Here is a 15,457-nt window from a genome sequence, read left to right on the forward strand (position 1 = left end):
GTATTTTAACAGACTTTGCAGCAGAAGGACATTGGCCACTGTGGTCCCCGTTTTTCCTGTGGCAGGTTAGGGTGTTGTCTTGTGGTTTTTGTCAGGGTTGACTTGTAGTTTTAATAAAAGGTTAGACATGGACTTGTATAGAATCATTTGGATAGGGACGACCGTGCTTTAGGCAGGGGTTAAATTATATGACCATGAGGGGTTCTTTCCAGCCCTTTTTCTCTATGATTGACATAGAGACATCTAAAAAGGTCACCCTTTTTAGATGTCACAGGCCAGAGGTCAAGGGCTAGATTCTCAGCATATGTCTAGTTAGACACATACAGGTCAGTATGGAAGCCAACAAACCTATGGCCTTAGATGCCCACCTATGGCTTTAGATGTTCATGCCCACTGAAGATCTAAGGCCAAATCCTATTGCACTTAGTAGTTGCCTGAATGCAATCCTATTTCTCCCTGCTTAAATCCCTGAAAATCCATGAATTAATGTGCTTTTTAACATGCCACCATCTGAACCTTAAGATTCGGATACCAAAAAGCAGGAAGGAGGAGGAGGAGGACCCACCAACCTTTTGTACTAAGAGCTTCCCAGGGATTGGAGCAGTGTGGCACTAAGGCATTTAAATCCACTTATGTACCTAATAGGTGGAACAGAGTCTGGCCCCTAGTGCCCTGCTTCCTAAGTTTTCCGGTAATTCTTAAAGTTGTGATTTAGTGGGTAAAAGTAATTAAAATGCAACCATCACTTTTACCCATTCTTCTCTATTATATAGTTCCATCTTTTTAGTAGAACCATTTTCAGTTGCTTGCATGAGCTAAAAAAATTACTTTTAGTTCGGGCTAGAAGTCTATGGGAAAGAAAGGGTTAAATGTGCAAAAAATTGCATTTCTCTTACTCCTGCTATTCTAATACAGTGAAAGGGCATTGAAGAGAAGATTGAAAAATAAGAGCCAATCCTTAAAACAGAGTTGTGATCGCTAGAGCATAAGAAGCAGTTCAGAGTAAATTTTATAGAATTATAGGCAAAAATTCCATTCAGATATGCATCACAGATTAAATAGAAAACAAAAAGCATACAATGGGTATCCTGTTATATTTTCCTAGGGAAAATATATTACTATAGCTTAAAATGACAAAATATCTGAAAGATTTCCACTTCACGGTATATTATTTTATATTAGAAAACTTTTAAAGTGCTTTGGGCTGAGTTCAGTAAGGAAATACTTTGGGTTCATTATTTGTTACCAACTTAGCTCTGTTGCGAATAAAACAATGCACACAGTTTCCTTCTGGTAGCATACTGAATAAGCACAGCTTATCTGGGCTTCATAAATTGCTGTAAACAAGGATATTTCCCTTATAATGTGTTTTCCTTGTCTGTAGATAAAACAAAGGTGGATTGTACAGAATTGTTTGACAACAACATCATGAAGAATCCACCCAGGACCTAATAACAGAGTACACAGCACACGTTAGCTTTCGTGGGTAACTGCACTGTAGTGCTCCTTGTTAGGAGCTGTGCTGCAAGGTAGCTCGGGGGAGTCTGTGAAGTTGGGAAGGAATAAAGTAGCATAGCAGTAAAGGGTGGACAGCTTGGGCTTCTGAAACAGCTTCGGAGTTTTTTGATATAGCGTGTATAGATGAAACAGGGGCCCTAAATTGAAGCAGTGGGTTTTAAAAAGCACTGCTTCAATTTAGGGCTGATTAAACCCCCATGGTGTGCACACACCTTACCTGCCTCTCCAGCGGGGAGGGGAGGGGAGGGCAAGCTGCCAGCAGGCAGAACAGTCCCTGGGTTGTAGGAGGGGAGGTGCTGGTGCTTCCCTCTGTGGCAGCGGTGCCCCCCGCCCAGATGGCACCTGCCTGCAGGCACCTGGCCCCTGCACAGATCAGGCAAGCAGGCTCCAGGTTTGGGGGAAATCAGGCTCACTGCTTTTCTTGGGCAGAGCCTGCCTTCCCAGGCTGTTGCCAGGCTGCCTGCAGGGCTTCCTGCAGAGCCATGGAGCTGCACGGAGCCCGGTGCATCGCTCGATGGCTGTAGGGGCAGCAAACTAAAACTCCTTGAAGGAGTATTAATTTGCTGTGCCTCAAGTCATTTAAGGCATGCTATGCCACCAAATTTCCTACGGCAGCCGGAATCAATGTGCAATACGTTGCCGAGGCATGTAAACTTCAACACTGTTAAAGCAGTGCCAAAGCATTTAGCCCAGTTTAAAGTGTCGTGCACACACACCTCTCGTTTCATCTACACACAGTCACAAATTGCATTTGTACTGTAGACTTCAGCTGGAAAGGCCTTTAGGTGCCTTCAGGAGAGCCCTGGGCCTGCTTGGTGTTTTCTGATTATATCAGGAAAATGTATCTCTTCTCACCTCCTGTCCTGGGCCATCTTTCCCACCTTGCTGATCCTGTGAGAGTGAATTGTAGCAGTGGTGAACATCACTTTAAAGGAACTGAGGTGAAAATGGCTTTTAATGCCCCTAAATAATGCAGTGAAGTTGTGTTTTTGCTGTTCAAGATGTATTAGGATTTAAAAAGAGACATTTTGGAGACGTATGGAGCACGGAAAATTGACCTGACTGGTATTTCTGATGCAACCCATTTGTTTCTATAAACATAAACGGTTTCTTTTAGATTATGAATCAAAGAAGCTGCCAGTGTGTTCAAGTTACTTAACTATTAGGAGAGGCTTCTGGTATGTTAGTCCTTGTGGCAATAAAGTCTCCTTAGGGAATGAAATAAAATTTATGGCTTATTACTAGAACATGTTTATAGTTTTCAGACCTAACTCTGAGTCTAGTGATTTTTTTTCTCCCCTGCAGTTTCATTTATTAATTGTGGTATTCCTATCAAAGCAATAACAGTAGGGAAGTGGGTGTTTCTCTCTCTTTCCCCCTATCTTCAGGTGTGTTCCAGACTGGTCCAGCTCTGAATTTGCAAATTGCCCCTTATCTTAATAAAGGAATGGACTCAAATCATACATCTGTGTGCTCCTGATGCTGGGATATTTGAATACTGGGTCTGAATTCTGGGGTTTGAGCTCAGCTTCTTTTGCTGGAGATACTTTTACCTTCCAAATGAGAAAGGAGAGTTGTGTTTTTTTAAAAGAGTGTTTGTGTTTGAAACACCCTGGACCTTGTTAGCTCCAGGTGGGCCTGGGAATCAGAGGTGACAACAGTACAAGGTACCTGCAACCATTATCTGCTAGGCACAGCTCACAAAATGGGTGAAGCCAGGTAGACAGGCCAATGCATCCTTTCATTACATCCCCCAAAGAGCCTCTACTGAAATGACTTTCTGAAACATAGGCTGCCCTCGTCTGGCAAAGGGTAGTCCTGCCATAAACGGAATAATGATTTCTGAATCCAGCTAGGTCACCTAGTGGGAAGGAAATCCATTTGCTGCAACTACGGGGAGGGGAGGCAGGGCAGGGGGAGGCGGGGAGGGATTGTGTGTGAAATCATGGTGCCAGGAGCACCATCAGCTGGAGGGGAGCTGTGAGGACCAGAGGGTAGAGAAGAGGGTGACTAAAGCAGTAAATCATTTTCCTTATTTTTTATGTCCCGTCTACATGCCAAATATCTAAGATTGAGTCCTGGCAGATGCATTCTTTCCTCTGATTTTTCTTTCTGTAGCACAAACGGATCCATAAAAAAACCTGCAAGCTTTTCAAGTCTGCTAGCATCCTTGCATTTAATAATCCTCTTGTGTTAATTTCTACTGGATAATTTGGTTGACCGTGTTGCATCACCTCTCGGAAATTAGCCTGGCGTGGTAGGTCCCTCACCAAAGAGCACTCCTCCAGCCTTCAGTGAACTTCAAAAGCCACTTGCTGTGATCTAAGAGGTTAATACAGAAAACACATAGCAATGCTTTCCAATAAATCTCCACTAAATGGTCTTAATCAAGCCCAGAAACATTCAACCTTTTTCCTCTATGAAAAAATAAGAGGTGGTATTAAGTGAAGTGCAACTTTTTCATCTCTCCGGGGATTTTATTAGGTGCTGCCCAATATACAAACTTCCTAACTGAACACACTGGTATGCAGACCGGCATCAGCTTCAAGAAGATGAGATTCAAACCAATTACACATAATCCTTTTTGATAGGGCATATTAGGCTTTTTAAACACAAATGCTTGAGAAAGAATAAAGGTAAATAAAAAGATAATCAATCTGTGCGGTCTACCAAGCAAACCAATTAGGATGTTCACCCTACTAACCCCCCCCCCCCCAATTTATATCCTAAAATTATGGGAAGGTTTGTACTGATTTTGACTAGGAGAATTCCAACATTAGAAGGCTTAGGCACTGATTCTAGCAGGGTAAAGCTTTAAGATGCGCTACCAGACAAAGAGGGTTAGAAACACCCTAGATAGCCACATTTCTGAAGTCTTCCATTATTTACCAGCAGTCATTAACCATTCCTTTGTTAGACCAGGCTGCCTGACTGGGCAAGTTCAAACAAATTCACTGCTGTATCCAGTACATTTTACACAGGGGAGCTACAGCTGTTTGTGCAGATGCTGTTAAGGCTAATGCTGGGCTGTCAGTTTTAAGAGTTTTTTTTTTTTTTATTTGCTTGCAACTTGCTTAATTGAGATAGTTTCTTTGCTTTGCCTGCCTTTCCTTCAGTATGATCATCAGTGTAAACTTCCTATCTGTATTCCCTCCTGCTTTTTTTCTGAGGCTTTGCAAACTAAATGAAAATGGAACTGTTTCCATATTAAGATATCTGGTTTGTTCTAGCTATAGACTGTCAGAAAATAGGAATCTTGTAGAGATATAAACCACACAGCTATTAATTTTGCAGGGAAATACCTTCCAGTACAGGAAATCAAATGTGTTTTCTTGAAATTTATGATGAACTACAGATCAGTATCTTTCTAAGGGAAGCTAATGAGCTTTTGGCTGTCTATGGAAAAATGCCAGAGAATGTTTAGGGCATAGACTGCTGTTTCCTTTTCAAAGAAGGATTTTGACTGGAGTTTTGGGTGCTCATCAGTTTTGAAAATCAGGTCCCAAGTGAATAAACAGGCAAGTACACTCTACATTTGATTTAACACATTCACTGCTGGATGCTGATTTGCTATGCAGGCTAAAATCAAAGTATTGTCACTTCTTTGAGGTGCTAGCCTCCCATTGGCAAGTTGGGGATCTAAAGCAATTTAGCTGGTAGCTGGAGCAGCTTTTGCTACACATTTCTCTTCATGTAGCTGACAAGTTATTCAGTAAGGACTGCATCCAAAGCCCACTGAAGTCAATGGGAGTCTGTGGAACTGGGTGAATGATATGCAATGAATACTTTAGTGGAGAAATTGTCTATCTTATTTTATTAGCGAACTATCAGGAACCAGATCAAAATGAACTCGAATGCCTGTTACATTAGAAATTATTTGCTGTGTAATATTTGGGGGGATAGTTCTTGACTTGTAGATTACTTGTGAGGATTAGATAATCAACATTTAAATGACAGAGTAGTTCAAAATAGCGGCTGTACAGAGGAACAGTAATTAACTTGTGGAACTTGTTGCCACGGGAGGTTATAGAGGCAAATAATAGCGCTGGGTTCAGAAAGAGATTAGACAAATAGATAGAGGACAGGTCCACTGAGAGCTGTTAAATAGAAGAGGCAGCGATATAGCCTCAGACATCCCTAAACCAATGATGGTGGATGTCAGGAAGGGCATGTCAGGGGATGTATTACACTAGATATGTCCCATACATATACTCTCCTTCTAAAGCATCTGCTACTTGCCACCATTTGGAGATGAGATGCTGCACTAGGCGGGCCATTGGTTTGACCCAGTGGCACTTCTTATAGTCTTATGGAACTGCAGCAGCTTCCCTGTGCTTAGTATAGGCTGAGGTACTAGTTTTCATGCTTGCTCTGTGTAACTCCTGCTCTACATATGGAAAAGACCGCAATGGCAGTGGTCATCAGTGTTCACCAAAACTGAGTGCCATTCACTCCGGTACCTTATCTAACTGCCCCAGAGGAGAGTTTATTGCCCAGCAGCTCAGGTGTGAAATAGGCAGCAGCAGAACTACACCTGAGATGCTCATTGGAGGGGAGATTTTACCGCCTTTGCACTTTAGCCTCCTAGGGTTTGGCCTAATACCCATCCAGATGAAAATAGTTCCATTCATTTCACTGATCACTGCTGGACTGAGTCTATGTAGGTAGATTGGATTTCAGAGCGCAAAAACAAAAGGAGCATGCGTGGGGTTTAAATACGGAGGAAAGTAATCCATTTACTGAACCATCACTAACACCATTTCCAACAGCACGCAGGTTTTCTTTGGAGGTTCTCCTCCAAGGACTAACCATCCATGAATATATGTTTGCTGGTCGATACAGGTATCTCCATAGCCTTACAATTGCAGTCCCAGAACTGCAGCTGCCATAAACTGGCGTAGTTGTAAAGGCTTCACTACAATAATACCATATTCCACCAGCAGGGGATCTGGCCCCATTGAGATCATTATAGGAATGTATTTTTGAGCTTGTGTTTAGCTTGGTCCAGGGAACCCTGGACAGGTGTCTGGGTCCTATTGCCAGCTCTGTCGTAGACAGACGGTGTGGCAATGTCTATACAGTACACTTATTGTGCCTGCAGTGGTGTCCTCAAGCATGCTGTGCAGCTGCAGGTGAGCTGCCTTCTAAACCAGTGCTGACTAATGAGCACTGCTGAGTGACAGTGCCAATTAGCCCACCTCTGAGCTAATTAGCCCATATGTCTGGCTGTGCAGCCCTGCGTACACAGCCTCCAGATTAGGTGGCAGCCTGCCTGGAGCAGCTCAACATGACTTGAGGATGCCACTATCTAGGATGGAAAGTCAACCATGTCAATGTAGCTTGGGTGACCTTGGGCAAGTTATCTCACTTCTCTGTGCCTCTGTGTCCTTGTTCACTTAGTTTTACTTATTGATTCTGAAAACTCTTTGATATAAGAGGGTGCCTCTGACTATACAAATGCTAGGTGTTTAGTCTAATGGGGCCCTAAACTTAATTTGGAGCCACGAAATATAGTGTAGACTAATTTACAGCACCATCAGATACTTGTCTCTAGCTTCTCCTTGCATACATAAGTTTTTTCACTCCTATCTCCAAAGTACCTGACCATGTTGTTATTAATGTAATAACCATAATCATGATAATAACTGTCTTCATTTGTACAGAACCATTAGTTAAGCCTTACAAGCAATCAAATGTGCCAGAGAAAGAATTAGATCTTTTCATTAAGAGGCTAACAAACTGAAGGCATGACAAGTTAGAGAATTATATGTACAATAGGCACAGGGCTTTGAAAGTGAACCTAAGAGTGGTTTGGTCATGAAACATGGAGAGCTTCCTTAAAACAGGCTGATTTTTCTGGAATTTCTTGCAGTAGAAAAGAGAAGGGATTTGACAGATATAGTTTCACTAACATAGAAACTTGAGGGAAGGTTTTCAGAAGCACAAAAGGGCAGTTCAAATACCCAGCTGCTTTTAACTCCCAACAGTAGTTAGCTGCCTGACTTCATTTTGTGCTTTTGAGAGGATACGGTACAATATATTGGAATCCACAGGCAGTAACCACATTGCATCTCGACACAGATGAATAAGGAACATCTCTCCAAGTAAGAATGCAAACTCAGATTTGCCCACACGAAACAAATTTACTTATAAGCGGTTTCTTCACTTTCTGAACACAACAAGATAGGACCAAATGCACAAGGTTACTTCAGTTCATTTGTTTTCCTTGCAAATAAGTTCAAGACTCTTTTGTGCCATATCAAACAGTGCTAATCTTTCCATGGTAGCAGTGAATCTGACCTTGCACCTATCAGAAAAGATCCTTTCATGCCTAACAGTCTACCAGGCCAATACTGGTAAACAGCTCCTAGCAATCACTTCAATTTTGAGTTTTGCTCCATTGACTGGGAGGCCAGTTGAAGGTGTTCGGTTGCCTTTTTGGTGACATTAGTTGTGGACCCAGGAATTCAAAAATGCAGAAATTCAAGAAATTCAAGAAGTCAAGAGACCATTTAACAGAGTGGGCCATGAGAAGGCTGTCGCCATCCACCCCAGTGTCCAAGATATGCACTGGACATGGCCGGTGTGGCCACCTGATGCACAAGTGGCACTTAAAAACCTTGCCTGGCTGCAACTGTGAAAACCCTAACCAAATCATGGAGCACATAATAACATCCTGCTCCAAGTACAAGTTTGAGGGCAACATCCTGGAGTTACACTGGCTTTCCAGCAGGGCATTGGTCTGGCTGGGAAATTTGCAATTAAAATTGTGACGATAGTTCTTGCTCTAAAAGCTATATGAAAGAAAGAAGTTCATAGCATACAAGGGTGTGGTGTGGCTAGCATCACATCCAGCTGCCTTTGATTCACAGGTACTTATTTACATCTGAGTCAACTGGGGACAGCTTTAAGCATGAGGCCATGGCTCAGACTCAGGCATTTTGGACCATGACAAAATACCTTAACCACTATGCCTCCACCCTAAAACAATGACTTAGATGTATTTAACAGCTTTCATCTCAGATGATACTGAAGTATAGAGCATGAATAGGCTTCAATTATATTTATTATTATGCATCCTAAAATTCTATTGGTATTCCTGAAATGTTTTCCTATATTTAATCTAACATTTGAAATTCTCTGATTTCACTCTGTAACTCTCTGCTTTCCTACTTCCTTTGTGATTGTTTCTGAGCCTTACTTTTTGTGCTGTGCCTGACTTTAATTGTTGGCTATTTGAGGTACGAGCATGTTTTGACTTTCTTCTGAGTGGCACTCTCTGGGTGTTTAGGAATAATAATAACATGGGACTTGTCACAGTCATCCATGTCTTTGTTATCAGAAATCCTTATTGTAGTGTAGCCTGCATTGGACAGTGCTGTCAGGACACTTCTAAACTAATGGCAGTGCAGAACACAACAGGCTGCAGTATTAGCTGTAGGGAGGAGACAGCACCATCTTCATTTGTGTGCGTCAGGGAAAACCTGCCTATACACAAACATTTGCCGGAAGGGTTGACAGTGGGGTATACAGTGTTTCCAACTTCCTTTTGGAACTGAAGTCCATTTCCATTTTGATAGCTATCAGTTCATACTCTAGCTTTCTATACAATATTCACTCGGGGCAAATGGGATGAGCCCATTTAAAAAATAATACAATAAACAAATATTCACCAGAACTACATCAAGTGCAAAGTCCTTAACCTCCTCTTCAAATATCTACCTAGTTCAGCTTTTCCTGTATTTTAGCTAATTTACAGTTTATACTTTATTGTTTCTTTTTACTGATGACCTTGTCTAGTACTGCTAGGGTCAGCTTTATATTTTTTCCCATGCTTCACCCAAGGAATGCAGCAGTCTCCTTCTTCCTGTGCTTGAGAAGTCTTCTCTATTGGCCAGTGTAATCAGCTAAAAGGCTCCCAGTGACCTTGTCTTTCCTCCTTTAAATCCCTCCATAATACTCAGTTCTTTCACATTGTCTTCCAGCACTGACCACTTTGCTGACATGAGCAGATCCCAATCTTGTGCTCTGAATAATACCCAACTGTATTATTTGTCTAACTAGGGCCAAATTCCATGGTTCTGACTCAATGGAAACTCAGCATGAGTTTTGTTTGGTTATTGTAACTCACTGGAGTAGGTGCCTTGTCTTCCTACTCATTTGTAAAGCTCCATGAATATTGATTTTGGTATTCAATAAATAAAATTAACATTAATAATGATCACTTGTGTTCTGTCTTGCCTATGAAATTCAATGTGTATTCACAGCGGATTTATATTTCCCTTTATTACCATTAGCAGTAAGTTGCTATTTAAAAAAATAAGCCCATGTTCTGTAAAATGAATCTAAATAGAGACACCAAATGAAGAAATGCCTTGTCAGGAAGAACGATGAAGAGTCTTTAATTTTCCACATATTTTGTATGGCATGTGCATGTGGCTTACATTTTTTTCACATGTAGATCGGCCCCCTCTGGGCCTAACAAACACAAGTTTTGTGCCTCACTGTACTTTTCCTAATTATCATGCAGTTTTTTCTTACCAACAGATATTATTGTTGCAGACATGCCATATAAAGAAAAGTTTCTTCTCTCTGCCTGAGAAACCATAGCTATTTGCATAGTTTTAGATATATGTAGTGAATTTCAGAGTTTTTAAACAATCAGGATCTTCCCTATAATTGTCTTCTGGCATCTTCAAGTCAGCATTCTCTATCAAATATATATTGTGTAGAACAAGGATAGTCAGCCTGTGGCATGTGTGTCACAAGTGGCATGGGCAGCCTCTGTGTGTGGCACATAGATTAGGGAGGGGGCAGGGAGCAGAAAGAGGAGCAGCAGATAGGGCAGGGGAAGAGGATCAGAGTGGCCCTACAAGAAGTTGTGGAGCTTAATTTGAAGCAACCTGCCAAAAAGATTGGTCCCTCCTAGTGTAGAATAACATTATGCAGGGTAAATTAAATTCTAGACCAAACTGTGATTAAGAATGTGGTATCTGTGGAGCAACTGGATTTGCAAGCAATCCGAGAGAATGAAGCACATATTGCAATATTATATAGGTGGCTTACATATACGCTACGAGCAGGAACTGTATTGTGGATATTAGGACTGCATACATCAGAGGTTGGCTTTAAATAGACTGAAATATTGGATGGTGGTCAGGAAAGAGGAATTAGAAGCAGAAGAGGAGCTGGATAGGGAGACCTCTGAAGAAAAATTAAGAGAATTATATTTAACATTGCTATGAAATAGCTCTGGAGAAAGATGGTAACCACTTACAAATAGTTGAAGGAAATTAATACCAGAAAGAGAGAGAATTTTGTAACATAGAAAAATAGAACATAATCTATGATTATGCCGTGATACCCCCTAGTGGCTGAACTACTCCTGCTCCACTCTGGCTCCTCAGTGCTCAGTGTACCCTGCCATTTCCCTTAGCCTTCCATGCCTTGATGGATATTATAGTCCTTATGGAGGCTGCCCCCAGCATCCTCAGTTCACCTCAGGTTGCTAGTACTTCTTGTGCAGAGGTATGATGGGACAAAACAAAGGCCTTGTACAGACATTCAGTTTCTCCTGGGAGAGTCGCTGCTCTCCCAGGAGACATCATGAATGTACAAATGTTCAGGGTTTTTCTCTCAGAATAAAAATAGTCACTCCAGGAGAAAAGCAATCTGGGAACAACCAAGGTTAAATCACTTTCATGAGAGTTTCTCCTGAGAGAGCAAATGTCTGTACATGCTGACACCACAGGCTGACTGTGGGTAGGGTTAGCCAATCAGGGCTACCCTATGCACTTCTGTCATTTGTTGCCAGGCAGACAAAGGGAGCCTGCAGGGCATACTGAGATGTATGCATAGGCCTCCCTTCCTGTCTGAACAGTATCAGCACTGCAAGTTCTCCGCTCTTCAGGGTCTTGGGAGAATACGCTGAGATTATTTGAAATGCGTGTATGAAAGCAAAAACAGCTTTAGCCTAACATTACAGAAAAAGAAGCAACCAATGACATCAGTTGGGCTATGGAGGAGACTTTCAAGGGAAGAGACTGATGGCCAGCTAGTCTTACCTCGATCCTGGGTCAGCTTTTTGAGAGAATTATCCTGGCGCATGTCCATGAGGGGCCAGCAGGGGACATTATGCTTAGGGGCAACCAACATGAGTTCATTAGAGGCAGGTCCTGTCAGACCAACCTGGTGGCCTTCTACAACCAGGTCACAAAATCCTTGGATGCAGGTGTCACAGTAGATGTAGTCTTTCTGGACTTTAGGAAGGCCTTTGACACTGTCTCTCACCCCATTCTCATTAAAAAACTAGGGGACTGTGGTGTCAATGCCTACACAGTCAAATGGGTCGCTAACTGGCTGGAGGGCCGCACCCAGAGAGTGGTGGTGGACGGGTCTTATTCGATTTGGAGGGATGTGGGCAGTGTGGTTCTGCAGGGTTCAGTCCTCGGGCTCGCACTGTTCAACATCTTCATCAGCGACTTGGACGAGGGGATAACAAGCACCCTGTTCTAATTCACAGATGACACTATGTGGGGGGAAGTGGGCACGCTTGAAGGGAGGAATAGGCTGCAATCAGATCTAGACAGGTTACAGGGGTTGGAGGATGAGAACAGGACGGGTTTCAAAACTGACAAGTGCAAGGTGCTGCACCTGGGGGGGAAGAACCAGCAGCACACCTACAGGCTGGGGAACTCCCTTCTTGTCAGTGCAGAGGCAGAGGAGGATCTTGGAGTCTGTGCCCGCCTCTGCTCTATCAGGCGTTCTCTTGCTGCCTTTGCCCGGACTATTGATCTTGTCTGTCCTGGGCCTGCAAGTGGACCCCAAAGGCTACTCTGTCTGGCATCAGGGGATCCCCTTAACTCTCCTGCCATGACTTTGAATGGAACCTCAGTGGAGGGGTTCCCCTTCGAGGCAGCCTCCAGGGTCATCATGCCTTGCAGCGGGCACTCACAGGGCTTCAACCTCCCCTACACCCTGGCCACTTGCCACCTTCGGTCGCAGGTCTTCCGGCCCATCGGCGTCCCTGGTCCCTGTCGGCTTCTTCCCTGACTTCCCGTGGCTCTCCAGCCCCAAGCCCCAGTGTCCCTGGCCTGCGGCTCAGGCGTGAAGGCTTCAAGGCCCTTGGTCTTAGATTCTACCATCTCGTGTCCCTAGCTCCCTATTCTAACCCCACCATGGCGCAACGTGCGATACCCACCACCGTGACTGCCGGAGAGGTGCGACCGGTGGGCCAGGAGGCCACAAAGGAAGATAGAGTGTCTTCAGTCTACTAGCCCTGTGTTTTCCCAGTGCCTTAGTGCCCCAGACCCGATTGCTTGCCCCACTCAGGGCTCCTATCTCTCCCCTAGGCTCGACCCTTCTCAGGGGATGGCGTCCTGGTCGACCGAGGTCCTATGGGACCCAGCTGGATCTTCTTCAGGATGCTGTGGGCCCATCTGCTGGTTCCCTTACTCAGTTAAGCATCCCCGCTTGGGGTCTTCCATTGCTCTCCCCACAGCTACCCCAGTTGGGGCTCCCATCAGCCCCGCTTTCGTTACCTCTTCTCCGGGCTTCCCTGTAGTTGCTCCAGCTTCCCCAGCACTCGTCTCCTTCTCTGCTCTCCCCACTCACACTGCTGCTCCCTTTGCCGGCTTCCCTGTCGGCTCCTCTGCCGGCTTGCCAGTCGGCTCCTCTGCTGGCTTCTCTGCTGGCTCCTCTACCAGCTTCTGTGTCGGCTCCTCTGCTGGCTTGCCAGTTGGCCCCTCTGCCAGCTTCTCTGCCGGCTCCGCTGCTGGCTTCTCAGTTGGTGCCTCCACCGGCTCCACTGCTGGCTTCTCTGCCGGTGCCTCCACCGGCTCTGCTGCCGGCTTCCTTCCTGTGCCCTCAGGGCAGCCTTTTGTTTCTGCCGGGTGGCGTCTCCAGCTGATGTCACCCGGCCCCAGCTGGATATGAGCGCGACTGACGAACCGCGTGGGTGGTTTCTTCGCTCGCGCTTCCCCACTCCTTCCGGCCACTGCAGATGGCAAATTGGGGCTCTCTTTTCCTTCTATTTGTCCTGGGGTTCTCCTATAACCCCAGCACCCCTGGGACAGAGTCATTAGTGATGCCAAAATGAACATGGGCTGACAGTGTGGGGACACGGTCAGGAAGGCCAACAGTACCTTGTCATGCATCCACTGATGCATCTCAAGCAGGGCCAAGGAGGTGATCCTCCCCCTCTATGCGGCACTGGTCAGGCCGCAGTTGGAGTACTGCGTCCAGTTCTGGGCGCCGCACTTCAGGAGGGATGTGGACAACATTGAGAGGATCCAGAGGAGGGCCACCTGCATGGTCAGGGGTCAGCAGGGCAGGCCCTACGAGGAGAGGCTAAGGGACCTGAACCTGTTCAGTCTCCACAAGAGAAGGCTGAGGGGGGATCTAGTGGCCGTTTACAAACTAGTCAGAGGGGACCAGCAGGCATTGGGGGAGTCCCTGTTCCCCCGAGCACCACCAGGAGTGACAAGAAATAAAGGTCACAAGCTGGCAGAGGGTAGCTTTAGACTAGACATCAGGAGGCACTACTTCACAGTCAGGGTGGCTAGGATCTGGAACCAACTTCCAAGAGAAGTGGTGCTGGCTCCTACCCTGGGTGTCTTTAAAAGGAGGCTGGATGAACACCTTGCCGGGGTCGTTTGACCCCGGTATTCTCTCCTGCCATGGCAGGGGTTCAGACCTGATGATCTGCTCAGGTCCCTTCCGACTCTACAAACTATGAAACCATAGTGGATCAGATTCGTATCCCCTTATTTACAAAGTATTTTATGCTGCAAGTAGTTCTATCAGAGTTTCTCAGGGAGTAAGGTACTATTTGAGATGAAGAAGGGTAAGGATCGTGCTCTAGGTGCCATGGGCAGCAATCCTGCATTAGACATTAGATGACCTTATAAGTCTGTACAGCAATGACCCAGGATAACATTCAGGACACATGTTTTTGCTGAATAGAGATGAAAGCAAACACAATACTTAAAGTTAAGCATGTGCTTAAGCACTTAGCAGAATCAGGCCCTAAGTTGTATGGTGTGGAGATATGGAGATATCAGAATAAAAATTCTCCCTCTATATCAGTGGTTCTCATTCTTTTTAGACTTGAGGCACCACTCAATATACTCAAGCACCCCTTGGAAAACTCCAGCCCTGAGTTTTCAATTGTTTTTCAACTACAGAAAAATAATAGAGCAATTCTTCTGTTGCAAAGACCTCAGAAAGACCACAACAAATTTGAATGTTTTTACATGGGTTCATAGTTTAAATCTCTGAGTTTATCTTCTGAATCATGTGTGCACACCTAACAGTGCTAACATTGTGTGACATCCTGGATCACCGTTAAAAGGATCTCAGGACACCCCAGAGTGCCACACCTAGTTGAGGATCACTGCTCTAGACCTTTGATAAACGAATAAGCTAACTTTTCTCCTTCCTAGATAGCTCTGAGTGATGACAGCATCTCCGAGATCTCTGAGGGGAAGTAATTATTTTCTGATAAACATCTCTCTTCCACATGTAGTTAGTAAAAAAGACATATTCTTTTGTATACATTTAGTTTCAGGATAACAGATTTTGTCCAAATAATTAGTTAATTTAAATTGTACAGTCTTTCCTAAAGAACTATATTTAACCTACATTTGAATTTCATTTACACATCAGAGTCCCCTTAAGCAGTTCTGTAAGCCAAAACACTGATCAAATATTTTTTTTTAAAGTCAAATGCTGCTTAATTGTGGATAGCACCGAATTTGTTTTCAGAGATAACTGCTTTTGATCTGTTGTGATTTTGCTTCTTCGCCATTGTCAAGGTTTTTTTTTTTCATCAGAGCTTTCTACCAACTGTCTAATCCATTCAATACCAGAGTTCCTAGATAGCTAAGGAATTCAAAGAACATGTGGGAGAAAAAAAAAACCCTTGAAAAGTTTGATGAAG

Source organism: Alligator mississippiensis, chromosome 2, assembly GCF_030867095.1.
Source record: "Alligator mississippiensis isolate rAllMis1 chromosome 2, rAllMis1, whole genome shotgun sequence".
Classification (NCBI taxonomy): domain Eukaryota; kingdom Metazoa; phylum Chordata; order Crocodylia; family Alligatoridae; genus Alligator; species Alligator mississippiensis.